A 23,622-nucleotide genomic window follows, 5' to 3' on the forward strand; every position below is an offset into this window, starting at 1 on the left:
GGGTCGCAAAGAGTCGAACACGACTGTGCGACTGAACAGATTATTTTTCAAATTTTTTCCCATTTAGGTTATTACAGAGTATTGAGTAGAGTTCCCTGTGCTGTACAGTAAAACCTTGTTGGTTATTGATTTTAAATATAACAGTGTATACAAGGAACGTTAATTCTTAAGAACCTAATTGCTGCTGCTGCTGCTAAGTCACTTCAGTCGTGTCCGACTCTGTGCAACCCCATAGACGGAAGCCCACCAGGCTCCTCCACCCATGGGATTTTCCAGGCAAGAGTACTGGAGTGGGGTGCCATCGCCTTCTCCGAAGAACCTAATTACTACCCTATTATTTCCTTATTATGCAATCTAGTCTTAGATAAGTCTCTACCTTTGGTTATTTATCTATACTATATATATATATTATATATATATTATTATATATATTATATTATTATATATATTATATATACTATTATATATATAATAATATATATAATATAATATAATATATATATATCACTTCTTAACCCTTTTACATCGTGTTGTATTGTGTTGGAAGTTTTAGCAGTAAGATAGACTGGACCCCATTTCAACATCAACCTGTAATCTAACTTCAGATTTATTCAATGTAAATATAATGATAACAGAACAAGGATTCAGTTTTCAAGTTATAGGCTCAGAAGATGAATCTATACAACCATATAAATTGAGTTATATAAACTGGGCTTTCACTTAGCAGTAGAAATAAGGCTAAATTAAAACTGAAATGTCCATTCCATTAAATGGGACATGGCCAAGTTCCAGGGATCATCCATGATGAGAAACTCTAAAGCATTAGAAGCCATCACATAATTAAAATGAGAATACACAGAAACTACTACACTAATATTGACAAGGCATTTTTCTTTTAGATTACTATGTGTATATTGTAAAGATCAATTTTTCAAAGTATATCTCCTAATTGATTCTACAAGCTTTGAGCATAAAACTCTGAATGGACGCTGCTGTTATAAATATGGCAGATGATGGTTAAGCTTGTCTTGGAATAACTAAATGCAGACCTCATGCAGAGGGTTTCTTATCATCCCACTTTTAAAATATCCTACCACACAGAGCAAACACTATCAGAGAACATGTATTATTCATTCTCATCAATTGTCTAATATGCTTTTAGAGTCTGCTGTACACACACATCGTTATTTATTTGCACTTAACGGGTGAGGTGGTCCTTTCAAAAGCCATGCTTAACTGCATTCTAACATATGAGTTTAAATGAATCACCTGCTCTTTTAGTCAATAAAGCTGGTAAAGGAACAACAATCAGCCCAGGAAATGCAAGCCACTGAGATCACTTCTGAACCATTCCTCTCTTCCACAGACCCAGAAAACTAGCATGTCTTATCACCACGGCTAATTTTGAACTCTCAAAACAGAGTTTTTAAAGCACAGGGAAAAAACTCACAGGAGCTAAGATGGATTAGACAGACCATCATGGGCTCTGGAGCTGTAACAGACTTGCTCAGTGTGGCTCGTCCGACAAAAAGAGGCTGGTGGCCAAGGAGACAGAGAGGCGGCCATCTACACTGAGAAGAACTGCAATTTCATTCCAGTAATTTCTACAACCAATCATAAAGGGAGGCCTGCACTTTCTGTGAACACCTAAAGTCACCATATATTGACATTTTAATGTGTCTTTTTCTTCTCCAATGGCACCAACAGCGAATGCAGTATTTCCAGTCCTGACCATTTTTGATGAAAACCATTTCAAAATTCTCTATATGCATCCTTGATTTTTATTTTATTTTTCATTTATTTATTTTAATTGGAGGCTAATTACTTTATAATATTGTAATGGTTTTTGCCATACATTGACATGAATCAGCCATGGGTGTACATGTGTCCCCCATCCTGAACTTTCCTCCCTCCTCCCTCCCCATCCCATCCCTCAGGGTCATCCCAGTGCACCAGCCCTGAGCATCTTGTCTCATGCATCAAACCTGGACTGGTGATCCATTTCACATATGATAATATACATGATTCAATGCTATTCTCTCAAATCATCCCACCCTCACCTTCTCCCACAGAGTCCAAAAGTCTGTTCTTTACATCTGTGTCTCTTTTGCTGTCTCACATATAGGGTCATTGTTACCATCTTTCTAAATTCCATACATATATATATATATATATATATATATGCGCATCCTTGATTTTTAAACAAAGAATCTGCTTTTTTCCTTGGTGTTGTGCTTAGCACAAATAAGGATTCAGTAAACATATTCTGAATTAAGATACAATGCATTAAATCCACAAGCAAATAGTATGTGCTATATCTATCTTCAAAAGGCTATTGCAATCGAGTTTAATGTCATCTGTCATCTGGCCTCTCCATACAAATCAAGTTTGTTTCTCAAAACTTCTCAAACATTCTATCCCAAGCTGTCCATGTTCATACTCCCTGCCATGCTTTTTGCCTTCTTCAAAACTGAGCATCTTGGCTACTTAATGAAGCACTGAAGAGACATTAAAGGTTTGAGTCTCAGGAGGCTGTGAGATTTAAAAACACAACTGAGGGGTATTTCTTCCTAACCATGCAACTACTGAAAAAGAGACTGTCTTTTATTCCCAGACCAGGCATATGGCAAAAGCTCAACAGATACCTTTTCAAGTAATGAATCAATGGGAAAGAATTCTAATTAAAGCAACTAGAATTCAATACCAATTTGTTCCTTACTCATGATGTCATTTGAAGCAAAGTCACTCAAATTTTCTTTTTGGTTGATATTTCAATATAATGTGTCAAACAGTAGCAGTGAAATCTGTGTATGTAGAAATCACCAGTGAGGAGCCTGTTAAAAATGTAGAACCAGGGTCTCATTACAGAGATTAATTAGGGGGTCCAGAGTGGGTCCCAAGAATCCATTTTTCAACACATTGAGCATGTGGAGCCAAAGCTGGTGACTCAGAGTCATTATTGAGAAATACAGATACATGGAGTTTGAAGAGACACAGTCAGTTAAGGGATTTTTCGCCATCTCTAAAAACTGAAACATGAAACCAGTGTGATTCTGGTGGTTACAAAGCTAAAAACAATCATGGCAGAACACCTAGCTGAGTCTAACCCGGAAATAAGGGTGGAAAGAACAGGGTGGTATCAGCCCCAAAGAACGAGCCATTTTGTCTTTGAGTTCTCTTTGCTACCAGAATTATCTGGGCTTATTCTCCTTCTCCCAAACACCCCAGTATTCAATCATCCCCAGCTTCCCTGGTGGCTCAGATGGTAAAGAATCTGCCTGTGATGCAGGAGACCCAGGTTCGATCCCTAAGTCGGGAAGATCCCCTAAAGGAATGGCAACCCACTCCAGTATGCTTGCTTGGAGAATTCCATAGACCCAGGAGCCTGGCAGTCTCCAGTCCATGGGGTCGCAAAGAGTCGGACATAACTGAGCGAGTAACACACACACACACACCACCCCTCCACCACCCCCTCCCCACCACTCTCCTCCCCAGGCCCCTCATTTTAGACACGCGGGACACCGCACAAGCAGCCCACTTAGAAGAGCAAGGCTCCTTCCCTCGTTACCCTAGCAACTCTGCCCATTACTGGAGTGGAAACACAGCTCAGTGGATATTCGGCTCTGTAAACTCCCTTCTTACATAACATGAGGTTTACACTGTTGTTCAAGGTTTACAGTCCACCCTGTTGAGACAATACCGTTTTCAGAAGCATCCATTTTATGTAATTAAGAGTTCACGTTTCAGAAAACAGGTTTTCCTTTTTTAGTTTCAAACGGAACTTTGATGGCTTGCCAATGAGTTTTGAGACCTGATCCAACACTCTGTGGGGGGAAGTGTATGGGCAATGGGGTCAGCAGGCCAAATTCAGCTATGTGAACTTGGGCATGAACGTTAACCTCAGCAAACGCAGCCTCAACCATAAAAGAAAAAAGAGGGAGAGGAGGTTATTAATAGCACTTAAATGGAGAATTTTCAGGAAAGGCCATAGTTCAACTAAAGACACACAGTAGGTATTCAGTAATTTTTTTGTTTACTCTTTTACCTAAAACCATTTCTCAGTTGTGTCAATAATAAGGAGTAATCTTGAATTTCAAGATTAAGGAAAACAGAGGTGAATACAAATTACTATATTAAAAACAGGCAAACAAATGAAAATGGATCCAATTATAATCAAACTAGTAATCACTTCTGTTAATGTTTACATTCTATATTGAAGCTCACAATATCCATTCTATAATCTGTAGATTTTAAAAGCAATAAATGTTACTAAATGGGCAAAATCTTAAAATGATGAGAACAGATGTTGGTTCTTGGACATGAGTCCACCTTCTCCCCAGGTTACCGGCCTCCTGAATAAAGCAATCTTTCCTTCCCAATCAACAGTCTCTAGTACTGGCTTTCGAGCAGCGAGCAGCCAAAACTGAGTTAAGTAACACTGGGAAAAGATGAATGCCGAACTGGAACACCAAAGGACCAAGTGTGCCCAGCATACATGAGAAAACGCTACAGAGAAAATCAGAAGGGACAAAGGGTCTTAAAATGTGCTTTAAAGCAGCCTTGGGAGAAGGGCGAGTCTTTTCCTGACTATTTTTCTCTCTTACTGCTTTAGATTGAGCAACTGTGGTGAAGGGCCATACAGAGTACCCCTGTTTTGCCCACTTCACCTGTCTGGAGTTCACACCGTAAGAAGGAATGAAGTTTGGGCAGATGCTACCCCATGGATGGACCTTGATGACATTACAAAATAAGCCAGACATCAAAGGACAAACACTGTATGATTGCACTTATATGAGGCACCCAAAGGAGTTAAATTCACAGAGACGAGAAACAGATGAGAGGCTACCAGGGTCTGGGGGGTGCTGAGGGTAAAGGGGAATGTCTACCTAATGGGTACAGAGTTTCTACTTGAGATGATGAAAAAGTTTCAGAAATAGAAGTGGTGATGGGTGCACAGCACTGTGAATGTAATACCACTGAATTAACTGAACACTTAGCAATGGTCAAGTTGACAAATTTTATATGTATTTTTCCAAAATTTACTGCTGCTGCTACTGCTAAGTCACTTCAGTCGTGTCTGACTCTGTGCGACTCCAGAGACAGCAGCCCACCAGGCTCCGCCATCCTTGGGATTCTCCAGGCAAGAACACTGGAGTGGGTTGCCATTTCCTTCTCCAATGCATGAAAGTGAAAAGTGAAAGTGAAGTCGCCCAGTCGTGTCCAACTCTTAGCGACCCCATGGTCTGAAGCCTACCAGGCTCCTCCGTCCATGGGATTTTCCAGGCAAGAGTACTGGAGTGGGGTGTCATTGCCTTCTCCGTTCCATAATTTCATGGAGTTTTAAATGTAATACACAAACTATTGAGTGTACACTTTAAACAGGTGGATGTACGGTATGTGAATTACATCTCAATAAAGTGGTTATAAAATGATAATATCAATAAACCTTTTCCTTAGGAATATCTTATTCTTCACCTACAGCTATAAAATAATACATTGAAATACAAAGTAAAGGAAGGAATTACCAGATATCCTTGCTAGGTCTCAGGAAAAAAATTCAGGCAAGAAGCCAGTCACTTCTCTATTTTTGCCTATAGACTTAGAAAAGCAAGCTAAGAAAAATCCAATTGTCTGAATCCATAAGCATGTTTCTTGGGAGTTGGACAAGTCCTAGGAAATGTGGCATTGAGTTCTGAGCCACACCAGCATTATGCTAAGACTCAGTCTGTTGACCAAGTGCTAAATACCATCCCAACACGGAGAGCTTAAAACAGGCCACCCATTTCATGCCTCAGTGGAGTCCCTCTGGGGCCGTTAAAGCCACACAAAAATTCACCTGAATCGCTCTCCCTCAAAAAAGAACTGACACCACTCCTTGTGAACCTAAATCTTTACAAATATCTGTTAAGCCTGAGCTTGAATCTCACCATAACCAATGCTGGCTGCTTATGTTAAATAAGCCACGTTATTCCCCAGGGCTTGGTTATTTCATTTGTAATACAAACAACTAGAACTATATCCCTTAGGTCTACAATCTTTCATCTTTACCCAAAGAAGCTGCAATAATGCACAAACTTAATGAGATGTTGCTGAGTACTCAAATCTGCTAATGCGTATATTTCAAGAATGCCACTAACGTCCAGGCGCTGTGCTGGATGCCCAGTGGGAAACAAAATCAACTCTGACAGCCCCATCCTTTAAGTCCAGGTCAGACGAAAATTCTTTCTCTGAAAAAGGTCAAAGGTAACAGCACATGCTAGCCTGTGGGCTGGATGCTAATGGTATGGCTTAAACTATTTCAACAAAGACATTTCAGCTCAATTTATTTTGCACAAGTTAGAGCTGAAAATACAGAAGTAGGGACCAAAATCTTTGCCAATGAGGCTTTCTGTGGAGTGTCCTTCAAATTTTTTCCACAGTATCTGAGATGCAAACCAAGATGGGAGCTGAAAGGACCAAGAAAAGCGCTAAAAAGCGGGGTGGGAAGGCATGCTGATACCAGACAAAGGAAGGCCGAGGGACACCTCTGATGTCAATGACAGATACACCAGGAGTCACTCAATCGGGCACAAATTCCCTTCTGACCAGGAAACCAAGGGTCCCATCTGTGCACTCAACCCGTGTCTCCTATATGTGGGTACCTGGAGTTCAGAGTCTATAATGTGTTCTGATCCATAGGATGTTGCTAAATGGAATACACCAGTGACGGTCTGAGTCTTAAGCAACCCTGGCGTTGTGACAGATACATTTGATGAGAGGTGTGCTGTCTTAATAAGAAAGTCAAAGGCAAACATAGTGCCCAATGAAAACAGAAGGTGCAGGTGATAGAGAAGATGCATTCAACGTGACAAAGTTTACCTGATTTAGGCAAGCAGGAAAAAGTAAGCCTCACTAAAGATCCTGAGGCTTCTACAACTCATCCCCATCACCAAGCTTGCACTCCCACAACTTCCTGCCTGGTAACACTTTCAAGGGTAGTAGGTAACAATTACCACACTTCCTGATTGACACTAGGCATCAGTGTGGGGCAAGAGATTTCAAAAGACACAAGAGCCTTAGTCTGACACCAGTACCACAGATGCTACACAACTCTTAAGATCCCTACATCCCAACAAGTTCTGTTCCAATCAGTTCGGTTCAGTCGCTCAGTCGTGTCCAACTCCCTGCGACCCCATGAATCATAGCACGCCAGGCCTCCCTGTCCATCATCAACTCCCAGAGTCCACCCAAACCCATGTCCATTGAGTCGGCGATGCCATCCCACAATCTCATCCTCTGTCGTCCCCTTCTCCTCCTGCCCTCAATCTTTCCCAGCATCACGGTCTTTTCCAATGAGTCAGCTCTTTGCATCAGGTGGCCAAAGTACTGGAGCTTCAGCTTCAACATCGGTCCTTCCAATGAACACCCAGGACTGATCTCCTTTAAGATGGACTGATTGGATCTCCTTGCAGTCCAAGGGACTCTCAAGAGTCTTCTTCGTTCCAATACCACATTTTAAAGTCCAATTTGTTCATAAGTCCCACAGAGTTAGCCTAGGTACCCAACTAACACAATCGGCTATACAGTACTGTACTGCAGTGGGTTTACAGTATTAATATTGGAGAAAGAAAGGGTACCCACTCCACTATTCATACCTAGAGAAATCCATGGACAGAAGAGCCTGGCAGGTGACAGTCCATGGGGTCACAAGAGTTGGACATGACTGAGCAACTAACACTTTAACTTCACACAAATAATACACAAAAAACATGTATACCCAAATACATAAAAAAACATATGCATACCTATGGCTGATTCACATTGACGTGTTATGGCAAAAACCAACACAACATTGTAAAGCAATTATCCTTCAATTGAAAATAAATATATTAAAAGAAATATAAAAAAATAAAGAAAATATTTTTAATCTTACAATACAGAACCTTGAAAAGTATAGGGGTACAGTACAACAGCTGGCACTGAGTGAACAGGCAAGTTACCGACTGGAAGAGGAAGAGCTAGGAGATGGTGGAGCTGAAGAATCACCAGCAATAGGGGGCAGAGAACAAGCTGTACTTCACTCATGTCTGACATTAATGGAAAAGGTTCCGGTTCCCTACTGGAACCAGACGCATGTCCACATCTTTGTAAGTCTGCTCATAGGGCACTTACTTTACAGAATCAGAGTGTGGAAGGTAACACCAGGCTGTGACTCATGAATCTACATTAATGGGAAAATCCTAGTGAACCCACAATATAATGAAGTGGGTATATTACTCTACTCTGTCACTACCAGGGGTCCTAAAAAGATTAAGTTGAACCAAAGGGAAGGAGAATCTCTGTTAGAATGGCGTCCTCTTGCACCTGCTCCCCACCTCGCTAGACCTGTAATGCTTTTCTATAAAACAAAGTGGCTGAGCTGTTTCCTCTCTAAAATATCATGTGTCTAAATGATGATGACAATAAACACTAGTATAGAAGAATTCACATGTCCCAAATTATTAACTTTTTTGCCAAAATGGGTCCAAATAAGTGAATAAATAAATGTTGCTCGTTAGAATTATCATGCAACATGAAGAAAAATCAAAGCTATACCTTCAGTCAATTGGGAGGCTAAAAGGAAGCACAAGGTGAATTAAAATTACCTAAGACCACCTACAAAAGATGGAGCATCCATTAAAGGGCAAGATCAGCGTCTGAACCTTGTTACTTCTTTTGGTGCCAAATGAAATAAGCCAGCCAAGGTGCCATCCAGTGAAATAAGGACATTCAGCATAGACACTGCCTTAAGATTTACTCCCTCCACTTTAATACTGGATCACTTACTAATTTAAGCCTAAAATGTCTTAGGGATCATTACGAAGCATGGCATAGAGCAAAAATTCCTTATGCTAAATCAGGATTCAACTTTGTGATGACTCAAACATGGGCTTTGCGATTGTTCCCAAATTCTTACCTGAGAAATGAACATAGTTATTCAATGCTTATTGAATTCTTCATTAAATACAGAAGATCTTTTGCAAATTAAACACTTCTAACAACTTACCTCACTTTACTTATTCACACAAGTTTATTCCATTTATAACATAGCTGTGAAAGCAGACAACGTTAAAATCCAAACCACCTTCTTTGGCAAAACTCTTTTTACTTGGAATTAATGAAAAGTGTCACAGGTGATTATAACAGACTCACTATAATAGACACCCAAACTCCACCAGGACTTCTCAGTTCCCCCAGGCACTCAAATTTCAAAGACCTTCTGTACAAGAATGGTGTATTTCCTGTAAGTCAAGAGGAGAGCCAAAGGGCAAACAGATAAGCAGGACTCAACAGCCGCAAGGGGGCCATTCCCTAAAGGTGCATCCTGTATTAATGATGCACACAGCCAGCCTGGCCTGGGGGAGGAAGGGCACTCTGAAGGGCACACACACGGCGGATGAAAATTATTTTAGCAAAGATTTGCTTTTTCAATTACAAATAAATGAGAACTGCTAAAGAGAATCAAGAATCTGCTTATGATTCTTTTACAAATTCATTATGCTCATTTGTTATAATCAGCACTTATTTGCATACAAAGTCCTGGGAATTTGTTCTTTCGTGAGAAAAAGATAATTCCCTTAAAATCCCTGTGTAGCTCATATCACCTCAAATTCTCTACTATAATACAAAAGCAGATTTGCAATTTGAACCTGCTGGAAAACTATCAACAGGCAAATTCCACTTAGAATGCTTTTCTAAGAGATATATATGCAGAACACAAATTTTAGAAAAAAAAACAGGAGATAAAGTAACTGAGGTGCAGACGTTTTCTATTCCATGCTGCTGCTGCTAAGTCGCTTCACTCGTGTCCGACTCTGTGCGACCCCATAGACGGCAGCCCACCAGGCTCCCCCGTCCCTGGGATTCTCCAGGCAAGAACACTGGAGTGGGTTGCCATTTCCTTCTCCAATGCATGAAAGTGAAAAGTGAAAGTGAAGTCGCTCAGTCGTGTCCGACCCTCAACGACCCCATGGACTGCAGCCTTCCAGGCTCCTCCGTCCACGGGATTTTCCAGGCAAGAGTTTTGGAGTGGGGTGCCATCACCTATTCCATAAAGTCCCCTAAATGTCATAGTGGTCTTTTCTTTGGTAAGTAAAATGCATGAAACTTTGCTAATAATGCAAGTAGCCAAACATTCAGATTCCAGTCTGTAACACCACAGACTAGACAGGAGAAAATAAAATAGAGAACAAAGGAAATCCAATTTCACACTTTGCAGCTGCTCTCCCCAAATTGTCATTACACTTATAAAAGATCATATAGAGGTAAGTTAATTTTAAAAACAAAATTGGCTAAATATTTTGAGTTCTGGAAATGAGAGAGAACGACTGCCTTTTTTCTCACAATTTTGTCAGATGATTTTACTCGCAGCATTAAAAGCGGAAATTCTAGAACTTAGCTTTCTTCTAGAGCAGGGGTCAGTAAAATGGGCCACCTGCTCGTTTTTTAAAATAAAGCTTAACTGGAACACAGCCATCCCATTCATTTACACATTACAGCTGCTTTCATGTCACAAAAGCAGAGTGGAGTACCTATGGTAGAAACTGTAGACTATCTAGTCGGCACCCCACTCCAGTACTCTTGCCTGGGAAATTCCATGGACGGAGGAGCCTGGTAGGCTCCAGTCCATGGGGTCACTAAGAGTCGGGCACGACTGAGCAACTTCACTTTCACTTTTCACTTTCATGCATTGGAGAAGGAAATGGCAACCCACTCCAGTGTTCTTGCCTGGAGAATCCCAGGGACAGAGGAGCCTGGTGGGCTGCTGTCTATGGGGTCCCACAGAGTCGGACACGACTGAAGCGACTTATCAGCAGCTGCAGTCCTTTAAGAAGATGTTTGCTGACCCCTGTCTAGGCTAGAGTCTTGGATGAACATACTTCACCAGTGACTCAGTTCCTACTATCAGATGAAAGTGTGATTCAAGCCTAAAAGATGCTACAAAGATTAATCAGGCTCTTTTGAGCCTGCAACAATATTATCAGTAAAGAAGAATGTCACATGGGAATGTTTTAAGATTGGGAAACAAGATAATTTTTTTAAAAAACCTCTTATCACATACTTTGTATTCTGACTGCCTGAGAACAGAAAGACTTAGGTTTGATATCACCATAGCAACTCCAGGTTTAAAACTCTGGACAAGCCAGTAGCAGAAAATTAGGTTGATTTTTCATACTTCTATAAACTCAATGCAGGTAATCTCACACACACACAATAAACAAGTTCACCAAAGAACACACTTTCTGTAAAGTGCAAAGTTTTTATAAAGAACAAAGTGACTTTTTATAGTCAGGAAGATCATGTATCAGCTGAAATAGGAGGTGCAGTTTAGTCAACATTGATTAAACAGCACAAGCAAGAGCGACTCTTCTTGCAGTAAGGAAAAAGCAGAAAGGAGCTCTAAAAACACGTTTAAGGGTAGACAAGAAAAAAGTTGTGGGTTGAAAAAAATTAAGTAGGAAGGAGCAAAGCAAGCACAGATAGAGACGTGATGGTATGAAAAAAAAAGAGCCCTTTATAGAAAACACGATAGAAACTATTGGATTGGCCAAAAAGTTCATTCAGTTAGTCAATCTGTTATGCAATCAAGTTCTTGATGAAAACTGAAAATATATCTTTTATTTTTACTTAAAACCAAACGAACTTTTGGACCAACCTAAGAAAATGGCAACCCACTCTAGCACTCTTGCCTGGAGAATCCCATGGACAGAGGAGCCAGGTGGGCTATAGTCCACGGAGTGGCAACAGTCAGACAGGACTTAGCGACTAAACTACCACCAACAAATTCATGATTAAAAAAAGAAAAAGAGGCTGTGTTTAGCAAGTGACTTTAAATAGTGTGTGTGGTTTTTTTAACGTGTGATGAGAAATACTGCCTTGGCACTGATTAAACAGGACTCCTAGGGTCTCACTGAACTAGTACCTGAACCTGGCTTGGAGAAGTACCATGAAGAAGAACCTGTACACTGCAACTCAAAGAGATGCAAGCTCAGATTTGTTGCTACAGGCTTAGAGAAGCAGATGTCTTCTCACCTGTGACCAAATTTTTTCCGGGTGAAAAATAAAAGGCTTCAGGAAGACTGACATATACTGAGTCCCTTGGATAGCAAAGAGAACAAACTAGTCCATCCTAAAGGAAATCAACCCTGAATATTCACTGGAAGGACTGATGCTGAAGGTAAAGCTCCAATACTTTGGCCACTTTGATGTGAAGAGCTGACTCACTGGAAAAGACCCTGATGCTAGGAAAGACTGAAGGCAGGAGAAGGGGATGACAGAGGATGAGATGGTTGGATGGCATCACTGACTCAATGGACATGAGTTTGAGCAAACTACGGGAGATGGTGAAGCACAGGGAAGCCTGGTGTGCTGCAGTCTGTGGGTCAATAAGAGTCAGACACAACTGAGCAACTGAACAACAACACAGGTCAGACCCACCCAATCAAGAGCAGAATTCAGCAAGGCAGAGCCAGCAACAGGGATGGTTCCAAGTCAGGCCCTGCAAGTACAGGGTGAGGGTGTCTGAGCTCACAGGGGCCCCTGGAATGTATAAAATATTGATATCTCAAAGAAATTAAAGACAGCCTCCAAAATGCAAAAAGACCTCCAGATTTTAATGAATAAGTGTTTAACTGTTGCTACAGATTGAATGTTTGTTTCCTCCCCTCACCCAAAATCCACATGTTGAAATCCAATCCCCAAAGTGATGGTGTCTGGAGGTGGGGTCTTTTTGAAGTATTAGGTCTTGGAGGCAGAGCCCTGATGAGTGGGATTAGCACTCTTATAAAACAGATCCCAAAGAGCTCCTTGTCCCTTCCAGACACAAGTCTGCTGGCATCTTGATCCTGGACTTCCCAGACTCCATATCAAAGTGAAATTAATACTTATTGTTGAAGCCCAAATGGACTCCGACAAATGCATCTACAGTAATACTTATGCCAAAGAGCACCTACACCTCAACATGGCGAGATTTAGTTATGTAAATAAGCCTTCCATAATTAAGAGATGCTAAAACTTGGTGGAATGGTGGTTATGTGACTAGAAAAAGGTAATGAAGAAGTCTAAAAGAAGTGCAACCGTAGGTAAAAGTGCTAAAAGTGATGAAAAAGCACAACGGCAATGTGGCATGTGTTTATAAACAATATTTGTTATTGTTCTAACAATGATACTATCTGATATTATGGTGTCAGAGTCATCCAGTGCCCTCCTGTTTGACAGAGGCCCCCAAACATGCTTGTTTTAGGACATCATGCTCTACCACGGACTGCGCACCACCCAGGACAACACACTGCTCCTCCCTTCTGAGTTCAGGAGAACACTTCTGTGACTGAACTTGGTTTTACTAATCCTCTGGTTTATGCAATGGGAATGTCCTATGGCAGAATAAATATTGGGAAGTGTAATGGCCAATTCAACCTGAAGCAGATCTTTTTACCGGTCCTGCTGAAGGGACTTCCCATTTCAATTCACATAGTCGAATAGAGCAGCAACAGGCACTGACGTTCAGAAATAAATTTGAGTTACAAAACCCTTATCTGGCACACACAGCAGCAGCACATGATGAAAACACCTTTTATTTTAAAGTATGATGTAACTGTTTTCACACCACATCAAGAAATTAAGGTCACAACAGAGGCTGCTCTGAAGTGCACACTTGCTTGTTGGCCACTTTTTTCAGGTAACAGATGCCAGGTGTGAACGTGGCCCTTTTGCTGCAGTGCTTTATAAACAATAGCTATACTCAGTGTGCGCAGAGAGAGTCACACCTATAGCTTCAGTGAGAATTCTGACGATCTGACTATAGGCGACCGTCTAAAATGTATTTAATAGAATACTGACCAGCATGAAACCATTTGCTCAGTATCCTAGATCTGGAATACTTCAATGTTTGAACTGAAAAAAAAAAAAAAAATCATAAGCAACTGAGAACAAGACAGACGAAGCCTCAAGACTGTGGGGCTATGGATCAGTCCATGCCTAAGACAGCTTCGTGGTGGCCCAGATGCAGAGATTCACAATTTCTCTGATCACTAATGTTGTTTTTCCAGGCAACAGTGGGGCACTGCTAAAGAGACCACAAAAATGCTAACTATTTCCCAAATCCTCTGCAATACATTTATCCCCTGCTTCTCATGACACAAACTCCACCGATTCTTTTAAGTTACATCTGGGCCATGTGAAGTGCTGAAGGATTTCTTTAGCCACACTCATGCACTTCATTCCTATGACTGTCTTATACACTGAAAGAGATACGATTTCAGACACACTGCTTAAATCTGACTGAGGGGCGATTCCATCAAAGGCAGGCTTAAGTGCTGGCCCAGGAAGTTCATGAGCCACATCAAAGCTGGTTTCCAACCACAGATACCTCTGAAGGATCAGCATCCATGATACAGTTACAGCTTCACATCAGTCTCGAAAGCCTGACAGCACAGGGAACACACACCCACTGGACAATATGGTACTCAAATAACTGCTTCCGTCATTGAATGAAGACATGGTAACATTTATGTTTTCCCAATCTCAGAACTAAATGAAAACATCTCAAAAACCCCTTGCACATATAAAGTCAGGATCCACATCCTTTAGAGCCCATTGGAGCCCCCTTTTCACACGGAAGACTCCTGGATCAGCAGCCTCCCAGATCCAGTGGCCAGTACTTTCTATGCTGACAACTTTAATTCAAGTAAGAATCCAACATTCAGAAATCCAGATGATTTTTATAAGGTGACACAAAATGACAGAGAAGACTGGGCAACTTACCTCCACAGTCACTGAGCTCAGAAGCCCAGAGACTGAGAGGTAGAAAAATGCATTTTGAAAAAGATCCCTCTCTTCAGATTTTGCAAAGTTACAAGTATCTATATAAGCTTGTATCTAGATGTGGGGATGTGAGCTGACCCAAAGCACAGCACCACTCCTTTCACAGTGAGCTGCACCTAACAAAGTTTGAACTAAATCGGCCATTACTGAAATAATAACCTGGGTTTGAGTCTAAACCTAGAAATCCTCTAAGTTTACTAGTTTGTATGCAGGTTAGCCCCTGGCACATGAATTTCTCTCCCTCCCAAGTAACACTTTTATACATTGGAGAGCTGTGGGTTTGGGAAACCTGGTGTATTCAGTTAGTTACCAGTCTAACTCCCCACAGCCATCTTGCAAGTCCCAGTTTTAACCTATTAATTATTAATAATGGGATTCCCTGGTGGCTCAGACGGTAAAGAATCTGCCTGCAATGCAGGAGACCAGGGTTTGATCCCTGGGTCAGGAAGATGCCCTGGAGAAGGGAATGGCAACCCACTCCAGTATTCTTGCCTGGAGAATCCCATGAACAGAGGAGCCTGGCAGGCTACAGTCCATGGGATTGCAAAGAGTCGGACCCGACTAAGCGACTAATTATTATTATTATTATTATTAATTAATATTAATAGGGTTCTGTGATCTAGGATCTCTCCCTTCCAAAGGTCTTTATGGGGAGTTTTTTGCTCTTGTCAACACAGTCATGACTGTCCTCTGAAGGGGCTAATAAGTCTATACTCAAAGCAGGGACAAATCTTGTTGATAAAGCCTCCTTCAAATACCTTTGGGGGACTTCCCTGATGGTTCAGTGTAAGACTCCATGCTTCCACTGTAGAGGACAGGGGTTGGATCCCTGATCCAGGAACGAAGATTCCCCATGCTGTGCAAAAACAAACGAATGAACAAAGAAGCACACAAAACCTTTGAGTAGGATGGGGCTCTACCATGAAGCCTTTCCCAGTAATTCTAGAAAATTCTAGGGAAAACATTCTAGAAAAAGCTATTCCCTTTCCTTTTTGAGAGTGCTCTTCACACATTTGTCTCTGTCTGTACATTCACTGACGTCATTCAACACATCAGTACCTCGCTACTGGACCCCAGGTTTGTTCTGACTCCAGGAAAACAAGCACAAGTTCAAGCTTTGCACACGCAGCTCTGAGTCCTGGTACTTCGGAGTTATTCTGAGTATTGTCTTTATTCACTCTGATCTCAGTTTCTTCTCCTCTCTCTTCTTTCCTGGTCTTCCCTCCCTTGTCCTTTTCTCTATTTTCACCTTTTCCCACCCAGCAAGTTTTCTCTTTTTTTTTTTCCCAAGTGAGACAAACAGTAAAGACCAAGGAGATTCTCTTTCTAGAGGGAAAAAATGTAACTTTCTATGTGCATGTGTGCATGCTCAGTTGTGTCCAACTCTTTGCAACCCCATGGACTTTAACTCACTAGGCTCCTCTGTCCATGGGGTTCTTCAGGCAAGAATACTGGAGTGGGTTGCCATTTCCTATTCCAGGGGATCTTCCCTACCCAGGGATTGAACCCATGTCTCCTGCACTGGCAGGTGGATTCTTTTACCATTGAGCCACCTGGGGAAGCCCCAACTTTCTATGTAGAACCTAGTAATTTTTAAAGGCCTATAAAATTATAAATTTATCCTTATCTCAGGATCTCACATATCGCTGAGGTGAGTGTGTTTATAAAAGAAATAAAATTAATAAGGGAGGCAAGGTGGCATTTATAGATTTGTATTAGTTTATATACAAATATTATGTAGTTAGCGTTTATATTTATCACTTATAAAATGTCTGTTAACCATTAGAAGAGTGAAACCAATCAGTGTTAATCAAATAGCTCAACTGAGACAAAGCAGCATAAGGATAAAATTAACTCCATTTTCAAAATCAGTTAAAAAATAATTTTTAAAATTTTAATTTAAAAATAATTTTAATGTTAAAATATTAAAATTTAAAATAATTTACATATAATGTATTTGACATCCACTAAAAGAAAAAAGTCTTAACTACCTTTTTAAAAACTGTAATGACAGTATTTTGCAAATAAATGTAAATATATATTTAATGCCTAAACACCTATCAAGGCCCCCACACATTAAAACATAACTTTAGGATCAAACACCTATCAAGGCCCCTACATATTAAAACATAACTTTAGGATCTGTATATATAACAGCAGTGTGCTTGTGGGTAACTCATAGACCCTTTGGTCATCAGTTCCCTCATCCCTAAAAGGGAGAACTGAAAGACAGGGCTTCCAGGATTCAATGTCAGACCTCAACTCAGCAGAAGTTACTGGCTAGAATGTAGGTCCCCAGATATCCACATATACCATACTCCTAAGTCATTATGCGTTTCCTGATACTGGACAGCACTTTGATGTTTTATTCATGTAAACCTCTGTCCATGGGGTATCCTAAAACGTCGGCATCTGTGAAGCCTGCGGCACTACCTGCTTGGTCCCTGCTAAGCTTGTGTTCGGCACACTAAAAGGCTTTATTTTATAATAACATAATTTTAAAAGATTATAAAATGCTGTGAAATGCCGTTTGAAAACCACATCTTTGTGTGGTTTTACCTTCCCTGTAATGATGGTTTCATGTTATCAACTTTGAATCAAAATCATAACATCCTAGGCCTTTTTAGAAGCACCTCTGAAACTCCATCAACTATTAACAGTGTCAAATACAGGCCTACAGGTTGAAAGACTGAAAGAAAACACAAACACCACCACACTCCTGGGTGGCTTTCCCAAAGACTCCACTCTGCAGTGGTTACCAGTCAAGAGGATTTCACACACGGGGGTGCAAGGGGAGGGGAAATCCAAACTGCAGCAGTTTTGCTTCCTTAAGGGAAGCTTCTGTTTTCAACCATTAAAGGGCATTAGCAGACACATATATGCCAGACATATCTCAATTCCTAACTGGGTCCAAACTGGAATCAGCCTTACATTGCAAAGATCCTGGAAGGAAGGTAACCAAAGCTGTAATTAAGATGATGGCCCTAGCTATCTCAACACATCCTTTAGGACTCTGAGACCTAGGTTCCAGCTGTGTGTGAGGCCAATGGTTATCACCAAATACACGGCCCTCTGTGCATGGACTAACATCGACCTTCTTATCTGGACCTGGGGCCTGGTAACTTAAGGAAAGAAAAAAAAGGGGGAGGGGGAATGAAGTGAGAAGACTTTTCATCTATGCTACACTTTCTTTCAGAAGGAGCTAGAATACTGTATAATATTTGGTTAAAGTGAAAGGGAAAGTCACTCAGTCGTGTCCAGCTCTTTGCGACCCCATGGATTGGAGCCCACCAGGGTCTCTGCCCATGGACTTCTCCAGGGAAGAATATGGGAGTGGGTTGCCATTCCCTTCTCCAGGAGATCTTCCTGACCCAGGGATTGAACTCAGGTCTTCTACATTGCAGGCAGATTCTTTACCATCTGAGCCATCAGGGAAGCCCAGTATTCAGTCAAGTGCTGACTGATAAGTTAGGAAAGAGTAAAGGACTCGTGGCTTTACTGTCACTACTGTACACATTCCTTTGGCTCAAAGCAGCTAAATTGGCTTCTTACCGGCCTGAATTGAGCAAGCACTAGACCCGTCATCCTTTTCTAGCCATTCACTAGAGAGCTGTGTAGTCTTCACCTGAGAAAGTGGGTCCTTAAAACATACTGAAGATAACCAACGTTGGATTGAAAGTAGATGATTAACAGTTTACACTGAGAAAGAAGCTTCCACATATTCTTTGGGAAATCATTGTTGTATCAATATTGAAATATGATTCACAATGAATCACGTTTAAAGAGTCATATCCTTTACACCACACTTCAGGTATTTGTGAGAAATTAGGAGCCAACATGGCGCTGGAAAATGGGATGGCAAACTGGAGATGGCATGAGGCACAAGAAGAAAAGGAGACAAAAGGTGGTACAAGCTCCGACGGGAAATGGCTGGGGCTGAACATCAGTACATTTGGTTGAGGTTATCAGGGAGCCAGGCAAGCGTTTTTCCTCCAAGCTTTCATGGATTCCACAGAAACCCATGATCAGAGAGTATCAAATGCTCAACAAAAAATATTAAAGCTTTCTGCACACTGTTCTGAAGCTTGATATTAGTCTCTATTAACACTTGACTACATGTTTCATCAAATAAACCTCAAATTACTCCCAAGATAAACACTGGTAGGTGTTAGTTGAAAGGGAGAGAAGGGATGCTCAAGCTTCTTCAGCGTCTTTGAAGTTTTATTTTGCCTTCAATAAAAACTCAGATAGGCAGCTATGTGAAGTGAGTTGGCTGAAAATGGTGACCACTTTTCCTGGATGAAACGAAGATGCTGAGGAGAACCAAAGAAATCTGGAATGAGTTTAAGAAGAAGAAAGTGCAGTGCTGTTCTGAAAAAAGAAAGCGATGGAAACAGAGGGGAAAAAACAAACGAAAGGCACCTGGACAATAGAATAAGTATAATTCACAAACATATTCCAAGTCACACGCTAAGTAAAGTGTTAGGCAAAGTGTCTCAAAGTGCTCAGACCCATCCAAGAGAATGTGACTGAGAAACTCAGAGAAGACAAGACTACAAATAAGCATTTATAACATGAACCAGCCTCTTCACACACGTTTGTACTGGTTCGGTGACACGTTACTGTCATTGTTCAGTCATTCAGTTGTGTCCGACTCTTTGCAACCCCGTGGACTGCAGCATGCCAGGCTTCCCTGTCCTTCACCATCTCCCGGAGTTTGCTCAGATTCATATCCGTTGAGCTGGTGAGGCTATCTAACCATCTCATCCTCTGCCACCCTCTTCTCCTTCTGCCCTGGCCAGGTTACAGAAGCCTCATTTAAACATCTATCTCTAAAGGTCTACACGGTAATGCCTTCAACCCAACCCCAGATTTAGGCAGTTTTCCTTCTTCAAAATGAAAAGCGTCAAAGTCAGTAACATTAAAAACAGATCTTTAATCTGTGCTTTAATTTAGAAATGCATTCCTGATGCACTCAAGGAAGGTTCTTTGCTTCCCTCTCAGAAAGCCTTATCAGTCTTGCTTACAACACCTTGAGAAAGAATTTGTGGTTGTTTACTGCAAGGTGAGCTGGAAAATTCCATTAACAAACTTTAAAAGGTATACAGAAAAATTCCAGCTCTTGAAAATATCAGGATTTACTCAGTGGCTTGTTTGATATGAAGACCTGATATATTTACACCAAGACTTTCTGTTAAGAATTTTTTCTTAAGATGGATCTAATTAGAAGTGTGTTTTACCCAGTACATTTGACTTACTCAACGTCTAGATATTAGGGTCTACAAAGATGATATAAATAACAATGACATGAAAACTAAACTCTCAGGACATGGTCTCAGGATATATCCAGTAGCCATTTAACTACTTAAGAGAATATCAACAGAGCATGAATACTATAATTCCCATCTATCAGCCAGAAAATTAGTTCTCCGAATGACTTGCCCAAGGGACTCACAAATGTGTCACTGGTTTAAATTCATGTAATAACAAATTTTTAAAATGTACAAAATAATCATTCTTGCCTTTCTCCCTCAAGGTAGATAGTCTCTAATACATTGATTTATGTTGAACAATATTTCTGAGACAACTATTGCCTAAGTTGTAGAAGAACAGCAGTCAAGTGGACAGGGTTTCTATGTCCAACGAGTTTCCCTGTGGGGTTGAAAAATAATCATTTGTCAGTCAGCTGGTACAGACAACAGGTAGTACAAATCAAACTAGAAGGTGAAGGTTAGAGGAACAATATGAGATTGGTTACCAAACTTGCCATGAAGTCATTGAGATTTCTTTTTAAAGTCATGTTCACGTATCTCTGTAAGCTATTTGCAATACAGGAATCAAGAGAAACCAGCACTTTAGAGCAAAAAGGATTAGACACATAAGTAAATATAACTCCTATGACAAAACATGGAATACTAATAGAAAAATGATCTGTTATTAACTTTAGCACTGCAAACCCTTACCCAATCCAAGAAACTTTAGAATTAAGATTTTCCAAAGCACCTTTTATCAAAATGAACTTTGTACAGAGATACTCCTTAATCCCAGGTCAGAGTCATTTCCACACCCCTCCCATTGTGTTCCTAGAGATTCCAACTCTCTCTAGAACAAAGGACAAACATCATTCATTCCTGAATTCAGGAAGCAACTTCCCAAGAATAAAGATTTGAAGGATCCTACAAACCATTCAGTGCTTTTCTGAGACTTTCAAAGAAAGATCAAGAGAAATTCTCCCTTTTATTTCTCAGGCTGAGCAGCTTGTCTTACAGTGGTCAGGGGGTACTAGCTGGGAACCCTTCCCCCATAGGTCCCTCAGATATTGAAGAGGCCACTCTGCTTGAGACCTAAAGCATATTCATATGTGTTCTGAGAACTAACTAGGCTTGAAGGTTTTCCCTTCAGTTTATAATCCCAAAGTACTATGTTCTTAATGAAAATGTAAGTATGTAAATGACTTCTCTACCGAGTGATTAAGACCTTTGAATTAAATGAAACCAATGCTGGATTCTATATTCTCAAAAGTGATCAGTTCAGTTCAGTTGCTCAGTCGTGTCCAACTCTTAGCGACCCCATGGACTGTAGCCTACCAGGCTCCTCTGTCCATGGGATTTTCCAGGCAATAGTACTGGAGTGGATTGCCATTTCCTTCTCCAGGGGATCTTCCCAATCCAGGGATTGAACCCGGGTCTCCTGCATTGTAGACAGATGCTTTACCATCTGAGCCACCAGGGAAGTCCCTCTCAAAAGTGATAGTTACATAAAACTCTTTAAATAATAGCCTACCAAACTCGGAATATCCCACATGGATGGCTTAGTTAAGTAGAAAAGATGGATCTACCAACAGCAGAACAGAGAGAAGACAGAGATAATGATTGATCCAGGCTGCTAATTCAATAGTCATCTAATATCTCTATGTAGGTACAGACCAACGCTTTTGTCTCACTGTAATTACTGGTGAAACTTTTTGCCTTCACCAACTGTAAACTCCTTAAAAACAAGGTTAACAGGTCTTTGCGTCTCTCAGCTCACTCAGTAAACAAACATTAACTCTACAAGATTTTAATGTGGTTTGTATTTTCCTACACTGCATTTAACAGAGTAGCAAACTCCCACGTCGGCTGCTCATTTGAACTCCTTTTAAAAAGCTTAGTCTTAAAAATATGCTTACCAAAACCACTGCCTGTTTTGTTTTTTAGAAAACCATTGACATTAAAATAAAGACTGAATTCATTAGCAAGTAATACCTGTACCTTTTAACTATATAAAATAAATTTTTAGGCTTACGTCTTCAAATGTGTGTGTGTACGTCATGTGCACCCAACCTGATAATGCATTTATAGAACAGAAATAGAACTGTCTTCACAAAAAATTGAAGAGGAGTAACACAGGTATCCACAACAGCAGGAGGCCCACACAGAATGCTTCCTGGAGCTGGGGGATGAGGGACCTGAATGTCTAAGCCAACCATGCCTTGGGCTTCCTTACTGCAGCCACAGCAACTTTTCTGTTTATATTCCTCAACTTTAAAACCAAAATGACATCTTTATCCTAGCAAGCCACATTAAGATGACTTTTTAAAAAAATAAATCAAGGAAAGTACTGCTTAGTAAATTCTTCTTGGAAATACACATCCAAAGGTCTATCAGTCATCCAATTACTCATTTGTTTCATAAACCGCTGCTCAACCATCAATACCATGTCATTCCAGCTAATTACATATTCCAAGTACATAATCTACAACCTCAAGGCTTCAAAACAAGAAGTCTGGTATGTGAGAAGCCAGCTGTCAGTATGGTGAGTTAGGGATACTCAATAGCACATAAGATCAAAAACTAACTGCAAAGAGTGTCACCGCCCTTTTCATTCTACTACTCAATTTAAATCCAACTCACATGACCCTACAGCGTCAATGATCCCAGGCTGAGCTCTCCCTTCGGATGGCCAGTTCCCTTCAATCCATATGGATGTGCCATCCTATGTGTTAGTAGGGAGGGACATCAGAAAGGAAGGGGGAGATAAAGGAGCCACAGCTGCAGAGAATGCCACTGGCTAATTCACAAACTGAACTCACTGAAAATGAGACCGTACAAGTCTACAGCCATTTTGTAGAACGCGCCCCATTTCATCTAAAATGAGACCACTTTAAGACAAAGTATTGATTTACTAGTAAAAGTAGCATGTGTTTATGGTATTGATCATGTAGATGGTATGAGATGCCTGATAGCCAGCCCAACACAGCTCAAAGATAAAGACAATCAAGACCCAGAAATCACTTCACCTATAACTGCACATTGAATATGCTTTTAAAAAGTAGACAATTAAAATAAAAATGTTGCAAATAAAATATCAATATCTAGAAATGTTTCAGAATAAGTTGTATTGCCAGATTAGACTTGCTTTTAACTGGAACTTTACATTATTATTTCTTAACTACAGGTTATTTTAGAAATCAATTTCCTATGATTGTCAAAACCTACAAATTTTGTGTGTGTGTGTCTTTATAAAGTTTATTATCACAAGTTCAACCATAATAAGTTCACCAGTAAAAGAAAAAAATGACGATTTACTCTACAAACAGTATAGACAATTCTGCCTGATTCTCAAAAAAATATGGAACGCTTCATGAATTTGCATGTCATCCTTGCGTAGGGGCCATGCTAATCTTCTCTGTATCGTTCCAATTTTAGTACATGTGCTGCCAAAGCGAGCACCAAACTTTTTTTATTTAATAAGAATTCTATCATTAAGAATGAGGTACCAGACACTGTCCTGTGAGAGATC

At 40.5% G+C, this 23,622-nt stretch overlaps 1 protein-coding gene and 1 non-coding gene across 2 annotated transcripts in view; both read right to left on the reverse strand.

The window, feature by feature from the left end:
* BASP1 (brain abundant membrane attached signal protein 1) overlaps nucleotides 1–23,622 on the reverse strand; it is a 53,335-nt gene that overhangs the window by 14,372 nt on the left and 15,341 nt on the right. The window lies entirely within an intron of this gene.
* Nucleotides 23,446–23,552, reverse strand: LOC129633475 (U6 spliceosomal RNA). Its single transcript, XR_008705060.1, has one exon. It is a non-coding gene; the product is annotated as a U6 spliceosomal RNA (small nuclear RNA).

Source organism: Bubalus kerabau, chromosome 18, assembly GCF_029407905.1.
Source record: "Bubalus kerabau isolate K-KA32 ecotype Philippines breed swamp buffalo chromosome 18, PCC_UOA_SB_1v2, whole genome shotgun sequence".
Lineage (NCBI taxonomy): Eukaryota > Metazoa > Chordata > Mammalia > Artiodactyla > Bovidae > Bubalus > Bubalus kerabau.